At 30.1% G+C, this 9,604-nt stretch overlaps 1 long non-coding RNA gene across 1 annotated transcript; it reads left to right on the top strand.

Annotated features, from left to right (window-relative positions):
- Positions 1–2,867: 2,867 nt before the first annotated feature.
- On the top strand, positions 2,868–4,035 carry LOC121229595 (uncharacterized). Its single transcript, XR_005927381.1, has 2 exons — positions 2,868–3,452; positions 3,697–4,035. It is a non-coding gene; the product is annotated as an uncharacterized lncRNA (long non-coding RNA).
- Positions 4,036–9,604: the final 5,569 nt, after the last annotated feature.

Here is a 9,604-nt window from a genome sequence, read left to right as displayed (position 1 = left end):
TGACGTCGACTCTTCTCTTCATATCAGGATGCGTCAGAATCAGCTCTCTCAAACTTACCCAAGGGATACACTTCCCATCACCCTTTTGCTGGACTCGAGCCACAACCCACTGCTCACTCATCCCGGTAATATTCATCAACCTCTTGACGAAAGTTGGGACATTGACGATTCTAGAATAAATCTTGTCGGTTTGAAACTTCAAACATCGCAGCAAAGCCGTATATTCTTCTATAGTAGGTGTTAAATCCACCTTTCCGAAAGTAAAACAGCTGTAAGCAGAATTCCAGAATTGAGCCACAGCTCAGAACAAATGCTTATCTACCTTAATATCAAGAAGATAAGACATATCACCATAATTACGATAGAATAACTGCTTCATCTCACCATCCCAATGACTCCATATCTCTTTCAGCTCCCTAAGATCTTTTTGTGCCACACTAATATGGGTAAAGTCCCATAACTCCGATGTATACCCCTCCGCTAAATTGTCACCCTTCTCTAATTGTGTATTCTTTGACCATTTCTGGGTAAACGCATTATATTCCACTTTATCAGAGAATTCGCTCTCCATGGCAAAACTTTCTATTAGTAACCGAACCGTAAATCGACACCTCCTTTTATGAAGAAAATGATATGCAATCACTATTTAAGAAAAAAAAACAAGTCAGAATCATGTATATAAAATAAAAATCCAAGCAATCAAGCACCTACTTCGGCAACTGCTAGGTCTCGGTGTAGTTCTACCTAAGGCAGGCTCTTAAGGCATACTATATGTGGGTTGGTTCTAGAGCAAAGGTACCTGAACCCGCAGATTCCTTGATCCTCACCCATTATAGGCTCATACGGACCAAGTTTAGTTCAGGGGAATACATTTTCCTATAGCCATGCGGAGGTGAAAACCTCACGAAGACATAGGTACGGATGTATTCCGGAAGCGATCCCCTAGCCCATGCGGAGGTGAAAACCTCACAAAAGCATAGTTTCTCACTCCCACTTAAGAGGTGCGACCCCAACGGTCATGCAATATGGTGCAGAAACATATCAAAAGTAAATTCAACAAGGACACAGAAAATGCAATGCGAAGATCGTGGATTTTTAGAAAAACAAACTTCAAATTTCGACAAGACGACAGAAAATAATCAATTTACAGCTCGGCTCTCTTTAAGGGTCCCTAGTGGAGTCACCAAGCTGTCGAAACCATTTTTTTTAAATGGGGAATCGACTTTTGAAAACGAAAATTCGGAGTCACCACCAATCCTTTTTATGGTGTGATTGGGCCACCTTATAAAACATTTTGGTCTACGAATTTTGAGAAAATAAGCTCGAGAGTCAGTTACGTATGAGGAAGGATTAGCACCCCCAATACGCCCAAAATCGGCACTTTATTGATTAATTTATGTCTTAATGTCGAAAATTAAAGATTTGAAAATATTTTAAAGTACGATCATCCTTTTTGAAACATTTGAGTAAATTAAACATGAGTTAAGGACCATCTCGCTTCAAGGTAGAACGTCACATCCAGTACGGTAGAACATATCGTTTTTGACCCCCGATTATGAGCTCGTCTTTTATTTAAAAATTCGAGCACTTTATTTAAAAAAAAAGGGTATTCGGATATTTAAATCAAACGTAAAGCCACAACCCAGTACGGCATGGCATGATTTTTCGAATTTTTTAAATACAGAACACTGCCTCTACTTTTCAAAACTTGGAGAAATTCAATAAGAAGGATATTCGAATATTTGAATCGAACAAAAACCGAAACCCAATACGGTAGGGTACAATTTTCCGAGCTTCCAAATATCGAAAATTGCCATTGTTTAGGAGAAAATTTAAAGAATAAATCGATTAAGAAGGATATTCGAATACTTAAATCGAATAAAAAACGAAACCCAATACGGTAGGGCACGTTTTTTTAACACGATTAAGTATAGAAAATTGCCTTTATTAAAAACTATTTGGGAACAAAATGTTGAATAAAATACTTAAATCGAATAAAAAAGACGAACTCAATACGGTAGGGCACGTTTTTTAAAACGATTAAGTATAGAAAATTGTTTTTATGTTAAAACAAGTTGAGAATACATTATGGAATAAAAGTACTAAAACGATTAAAATTTGGGGAGGAAAAAACAATAAATAATGATGGATGACATAAAAATGACAATATGAGAATCATGCTAACCCTATATTAATAAAAAAAATTTAATAAATAATAAAAAATGGAAACAACAATAGTCATAAATATGATAATATAATAAACATGACAATAATAGCAATATATCAATAGTATTACTAAATATAATAATAATAGTAAAATTAAAATAATAACGATGCTAAGCTAACAATAATGATAAATAATAAATAATAATAAGTATAACAAACTATATTTAAAATAATTAACTCTTAATAAATAAATAAATAAATGAATATCATATAAAGATAATTTAAAAAAAGTAACCCAAAACAATAATAATGTACAATAGTAGTAAAAAAAGATAATAAAAATAATATAATAAGTTAATGAGTTAATCGCCAACTTGAAAGAGATTCCAAGCAAAATACCCAAATAAAATATCAAGCTTTAAAATAAAATGAACAATAGGGAAGATAGGAAATTTTTTAAAGCATTAAACACTACTATAGGGGTAACACCAAAACTTTTAAACAAATAATGGATATAAAACTTAAAAAAACATAAATAAGTAATATATTAAAACAGTATCATACGAATGAATTTTAAAATCAATGCCATAAAATAAATAATTTACATGGAATTAGACATGTATTAAAAATATAAAAAAATAAAAAAAATAATACAATAATACATAAATAAAATTCCAAAAAGATCAAGCAATATGCAGAGTAATATATATAACATTTAAGTAAACAATATGTGAAATGAATAAAACTAAAGGGATAATCTATAAATAAAACTAATCATTTAAATAAAATTACGGGCCGAAATAAAACGCGCACAAATAGTCGGGCATCAAAATTGAAAATGACCCAAATCACCAAAAACACTGTTCATGCGCGGACCAATTTGAAACAGTGCACAAACCTTTGGAGAGAAATGAAAGAGACATAATGGAGACAGATTAAAGGTAATGCAAAGTAGGAAGGACTGGTTGCGAAATTTACCCATTTAAGGGAGCATGCGCAGAACCAGCCTGTCCATGTGCAGGCTATTTTTCTTTTCCCTAAAAGCTATTAAAATTAAGCCACCTTTTTTGAAAAAAAAAAAACTAAAACCTATTGAAAACTCAAATCCACCTTTTTAAAACCCCTTTTCCTTTTAACAATCAGCCCTTTGATTTTTTTTGAAAAGAACTTAAGAATTTTTTGAAATGTTCTCTCAACTCATGCACTCATTTTCTCCTCTTCATCAGACACCACCTCCGTCAAAGGTCCCATGTGCGATGGCCACCGACGACATGAGCACAACTCCGGTAAGACTTCTCTCTTTTATACTTTGTCTTTGTTTTGGATCCGAAAAAAAAGAAAAAAGAAAACAAACAGAAATAAGTTACAGCAAAAGCTCACCTTCAAAAAAAATTCTTCTTAGTTGATCTCTACTGATTTTGTGTTTCTTTTTGTATATCAAAAAACGTCCCCCCCTTTTACAATGAAAAAATGAAGGCTTTATAGCCAAAATACAAACAGTTTACTCTTATTTCTTTGCTCAAGTCGCAGGTATAATGGACGTTGGGCGTGGGTCATGCTTCACGCTAGTTGGCCGGACATGCGAGGTGGAGTGCATGGTGGTGGAGAACGTGGGTAGTGGAAGCATGGAGGCAGTTGGAGGCTAGGGTCTTGGCTGAAAATGTTTTAGGGTTTGTGTGTTAGGGTTAAGTATTTGGGCTTCAAAATTGAGTCTGTTTTTGGTCTCTGGGGTTTGTTTTTGGTTTAAAAATTTGGGCTTTAATGGTAAATGGGCCCGGGCAAAAATTGGTACCCACAGTACCTACCAGGATAAACAATGTTAACTTTTTACATAGTCTAATGAATATCTGATATGTGACAAGGATCAAATCATCATAATGTCATCATAATGTCATCATCCAATTTTTTAAAAAATATACAAAATCTAAAACTTATTAAAAAATTATGCAAAAAAAATTATAACTTTTCTAATTTTATATAAAAATTATGTATTTTTTTTATAAAATTTATTAAAAAAATGTTTTGACCCAATTAATATTTTCATGATTTTGATTTATTTTTTTATAAAATTAAAAAATTTATGTTTATAAAAATATTTGATTTTTATATTTTTATTTCATAAAAAATAAACTTTTTCATAAAATATTATGAAAAATAATAAAAAGATGTGTTTATAATTTTGAAGTGTTATAAATATATTTCAACTTTTTATATGTTTAATATTTTTTTTATTTACATTTGATATAATTTTAATTCTTTTATAATTTTTGGATATTGTAATGTCATCATTGTTACATGTCAAATATTAGATTCATCATATATCAATTATTCATTGGACAAAAAAAAAATTTAACACTGTTTGTCTTAGGTACCATTTTGTATAATGGAAGTTGAACATAGATATTAAGATCAGTTGTATGTATTAATTATAAAATATTAAATATTTTTTTGTGTTTTAAAAAATAATTTTACATTTTTACAAATAATATAAAATAATATACTCTAAATATTGTATAAAATTTTTATATTGTTCAACTTATCAATTAGTTGAATCGATGAAATTTTCTTGATAAAAAATCATAATGTTTTCATTCTTTCAAGCTCTTTATATGAAAAGTAGAGAAATTTAAATATTTTAAAAATAAAAATACAAAGACTTAATTATAAATTTATGAAGAGTACGGTGAACTATGACATATTTTAACTTTAATATTAATTTAAGTAATCAATGTTTAGAATTGGAAAAAAGAGCTTCATTCCCAACAAAATATTAAATTAGTAATATTAGTTAGTGTGTAAAAAACAATACTAATTATATATTGGTGTACTTAATAACTTGTGAATTCTTGTACAAAACTAATTAATTAATTAACAATTTTTTTAAACAATTTAAAATTTCTGTTTAAAATTTTGTTTCTAATTTTTTTAATTAAACAGACAATTTAACTTAAATTATTGGTTAACAAAAGAATATGATTTTTTTTTTGTTTTTAAACATAATATTAATTATATTTTTAAATATTATTATAATTTGAATTAACATCTATTTTAAATGTGTTTATTTAATTTATTCTATAGTATGTTTTAAACCATTTTTAAACATATATGTAAAATTAATAAAATTAAAATAAATATGTAGTGAATTTTTTAAGGAAATTTCATTTTAATTATGAATTACAAAATATTTATTTTTTATGTAAACTATTTATGACCTTTGTATATGAAATGAATTTTTTAAGAAAATTTGTAAATAAATTTTTATTTATTTATGACCTTTGTGTACTTGTAATGGGCAAGAACTGATGAGTAGAGTCGCTCATTTGCTTGCAGGAAAGGGGAAGAAAGTGATATGAGCAGTGGGGTACTTGGTTATTTTTTAATGTGATTTTATCACAACTTAAAAATTTATTAGAAACTAGCATTTATCTTTTTTTTATAAAAAAAATTAGCATTTACCAAATATGCAATAATTAATAAAAAAATTTCCTTTTTTAATTTTTAATTGTAAAATAATTATACTTAAAATTGAAGTAAAGTTTTTTTTTCCCCGAAAAACACATCCATGTGTTGATTAAATAAACAAAGAAAAATAAGAGTCTAACAAGGTGGAAAGAGCAAACATAAAATCAACTCTACCAATGTTAGGCCGAATTAGAAATTAGGCAACAAGTGGAGTTGGCAAGCCATCTTTGTTTAAAATAAACACCAAGAAAGATGGTGGGTGATGAATAACATTGTAATTGCTCAAGAGATTGTGCACTCGATGCATACCAAAAGAGGGAAGAAGTCATGGATGACCGTCAAAGTGGATTTAGAGAAAGCATATGATAGACTCCGTTGGGACTTTATTGAGGACACTTTATTGGATGTTGGTTTTCCTTTGACCTTGGTTAATGTCGTCATGGAATGTATCACGTCAGTCTCCATGCAGATTGTGTGGAATGGAAGGCTTTCTAATGAGTTTGTTCCTAATAGGGGTATTAGGCAAGGTTGCCCATTGTCTCTTGACATCTTTGCTCTTTGTATGGAGAGATTAGGTTAGTTAATTCATAAAAATATTGAGGATAAGAACTAGAAACCAATTGTTTTGGGGAAGGATGGGCTGCCCATTTCACATCTTTTCTTTCCGAATGATCTCTTCTTGTTTGCTAAAGATAATGTTGATCAAGCGCATAGAATTAATGATGCTCTTAATTCTTTTGGAGCGGCTTCAGGACATAGAGTTAATGGACTGAAAACTACGATGTTTTTCTCAAAAACTATTGATGTTATCAATGCTATTGCCATTTGTAGAATTCTTGGTTTTCACTACTCAAATGATTTGGAAACCTATCTAGGATTGCCTTTGTTTCACAAGCGAGTCACAAAGAATACCTTTAATTTTATTGTTGATAAAGTTACGCGGAAGTTGGATAGTTGAAATGCTAATATGCCTTCAATGGCTAGGCTGGTCACTTTAGTTCAGGCTGTTATGTTATTGATACCCAATTATTTTATGTAAACTATGAAGATCCCTTATGGTATTTGTGCAAAAATTGAGAAAATTGCTAAAAGTTTTATCTGGGGGAAGATAGATTCTAGAAAGAAGATGTCTTTGGTTAGTTAGGGAGATTGTTGCCAACCCTTATCTAACGAGGGCCTTGGTTTACGATGCCTTAAATAACGAAATGATTCTTTTATGCTTAAGTTGGGTTTTAATCTCCTAACTAATAAGGAAGCTTTATAGGTTAGAGTCCTCCGAGTAAAATACAAGATTATTGAGGTAATTTCAAACAACATCTATCATAGTAAATGTACTTTTGTCTAGAAATCTCTTTCAAAGGTTTGGCCTTTGCTACACCAAGGTTTACTTTGGTCTGTTAGTGACGGGAATCTTTTGAAATTTTGAACTGATAATTTGGATAGCAGATGTGGGTCCTCTTCTTAATTTTTTTCGGGTTCCCATCCCTTATTGATGCTTTTATCACCTTGAGTGAGGTTGTTTCTACAGATAGTAATTGGAATTGGGATTATTTACATTACTTCATGGATAGTGATACTCCTTCTTATATTTTCGAAATCCTGGCTCCAAATTCTTTGGTTGGCTAAGATGCTCTTATCTTGAAATGGTCTCCAAATAGTGTTTATACAGTCAAATCCGCAGTATGCTTTTGAAGAATTATTTTAACCTTCCGGATGAAAAGGAAAGCTTGTTTGGTACTTAAGGAACGTTTATTGACTAATGTGGAACGTTGTAAACGAGGAGCTTCGACGGATCCTTCTTGTGCGATTTGTGGGAGAGCTGAGGAATCTTGTACTCAATTTTTAAGAGACTATTATCAAGCGCGCGAGGTTTGGAAACAGATTATTCCCTCCAGCCTCTTAGCTTAATTTTTTTCTTTTTCTTTGCAAGATTGGATTTCGGCGAACTTGAGGAATGTTTTTGGCTTAGAATACTAGTATGTGATGTGGCAATCTTTATTTGGTATTATCTACTGGAAGCTTTGGAAACAAATGAATCTTACGATTTTCTAAGGGGATTTTTTTTTATTTTGCTAAAGTTATACAGGCTTTATGGTTTTGGGCGAGTTATATTAAGTCGAGGCTTGGCAAGCCTAGTGGACCTATGAGAAAACGACGTGAGAATTGTAGGTTGAGTCCACCATCTACTGGTTCTTATAAAATTAATGTTGATGGTGCCCACAATCCGTCTTCGGGTTTTGCATCTTCAACAGCAGTAGCGAAATATGAGCATGGTAGGTAGCTCTAAGGGATTGGGAGAAATATTAGAAGATGTAGTGTTGAACAAGCTAAACTTTAGGCTATTTATGATAGCTTTCATCTAGCATGAGATTTCAAGTGGAAAGAGGCTATCGTTGAGACTGATTGCGCTTAGGTTATTAAAGGAATTCATGGTCCCCACATTCTGGCAGGTCTAATGAAAGAGCTTTTGCTTGAGCCTTGTGTTTTTCATCTAGCCCCTATTAAAGTTGTTGATCGAATCTGATCAGATAATCATCCCTTACTATCTAATTCTAATGGTGTCTCTATCTGTTTGTAATTGACTCTCTATTTTTACTAAAAAAAGATTTGAAAAAATATATATCAAAATAAACACCGAAACGAAACATAAGTATCAAAAGTATGTTTTCCCAAAATAATGACAACAATATTTAAATTTTGGTCCTTAAAATGCGAATAAAAGAGATAACCACCCTTTATAATTTAGAAAATGAAAGATTTGCTTTTTTATTTTTTTTTATTTCTAGCAATAGACGAGGATCATGGCTGGAAAAATAAAATGTTAAAAATTTGACCCACTGTTATTGGGCTCATCGAATAATTATTGGGCTACCGAGGGTGACTCACTTTTTCCAACAATCCATTTGTATATAGTCTATTTGTTGATATATGCCTCTTACATATCTAAGAGACTTGGATTCTTGGTTAAGAAAATTAGTGAAATATTTTTTATAATTAAATAAGTTATATTATAGGATGATATTTTAATATTTTATTTTAATAGAAATTAATAAAACATATGGTGGGATTTGAATCCTTACCAATTAAATTAATAAAACCTTAAATTTATCATTCAATCAAAACTTCATTTTTATTTTTATATGTTTTTATTTTAATATACATAATTTATTACCTTCAACGGTTCTATATATTAATAATGTTTTTAATTAATTTAGTGTCACAAGTCAACTCGATACTAACTCACGATTGATGACAACACCGTAATAAATAATTGTAGTACATTTAGTATTGTTAATCTTATGTATTTAAATTTTGTTTTACTTACAATTTAATTTAATTTTTTTATTTTAATATCATGTATATTTCTTATGGTATCGAAGTCGGAAGCTAATATATTGACATGACTTCATTTAGAATAATGGAATCCATAGCTTGGTTAAAGAGTAAACGATATCCTCTCAATGGCATTTTATGGATTATGAAAAAGGAACATGATCACATGTCATTTGTCAGAAATGAATGGTTGTTTGTACTATTTTTTAGTAATAATCTTTTAATCGTGGAAGATTCAATAGTGACAATGAGATAAAATATGATTGAAATGGGTGTAGAAAAGAGAAGGAATGAGAGCTTTTAATTGGTGTAGGTATGGAGAACAAAGAATGTCATTCAACATCAAATTTAACAACCCAATTACTTAAATATCATTTTGTAAGTTTTTAAAGTTGAGTGACCAAAACGTAAATTTACTTATAGCTAAGTGACTTAGGTTGTAATTTACCCTATTTTATTATTTCAAGATTATTGTTTAAGATTATATAAACATTAGATAATATTATTATATTAAAGTTGGTACTTAAAAAATAAACAATCTTATGATTTTTGGATATATATTAAAATAATAATTTATTTCATAATAATAGGTGTTATTTGCACACTTTTTTTGCAAAACCTTTGAATAAATCTTTATGGGTAA

The sequence above is a fragment of the Gossypium hirsutum genome, chromosome A05 (genome assembly GCF_007990345.1).
Source record: "Gossypium hirsutum isolate 1008001.06 chromosome A05, Gossypium_hirsutum_v2.1, whole genome shotgun sequence".
NCBI classification, from domain to species: Eukaryota; Viridiplantae; Streptophyta; class Magnoliopsida; order Malvales; family Malvaceae; genus Gossypium; species Gossypium hirsutum.
Note: the sequence above shows the minus strand (reverse complement) of the source record. Positions and strands in the feature narration are given on the sequence as shown.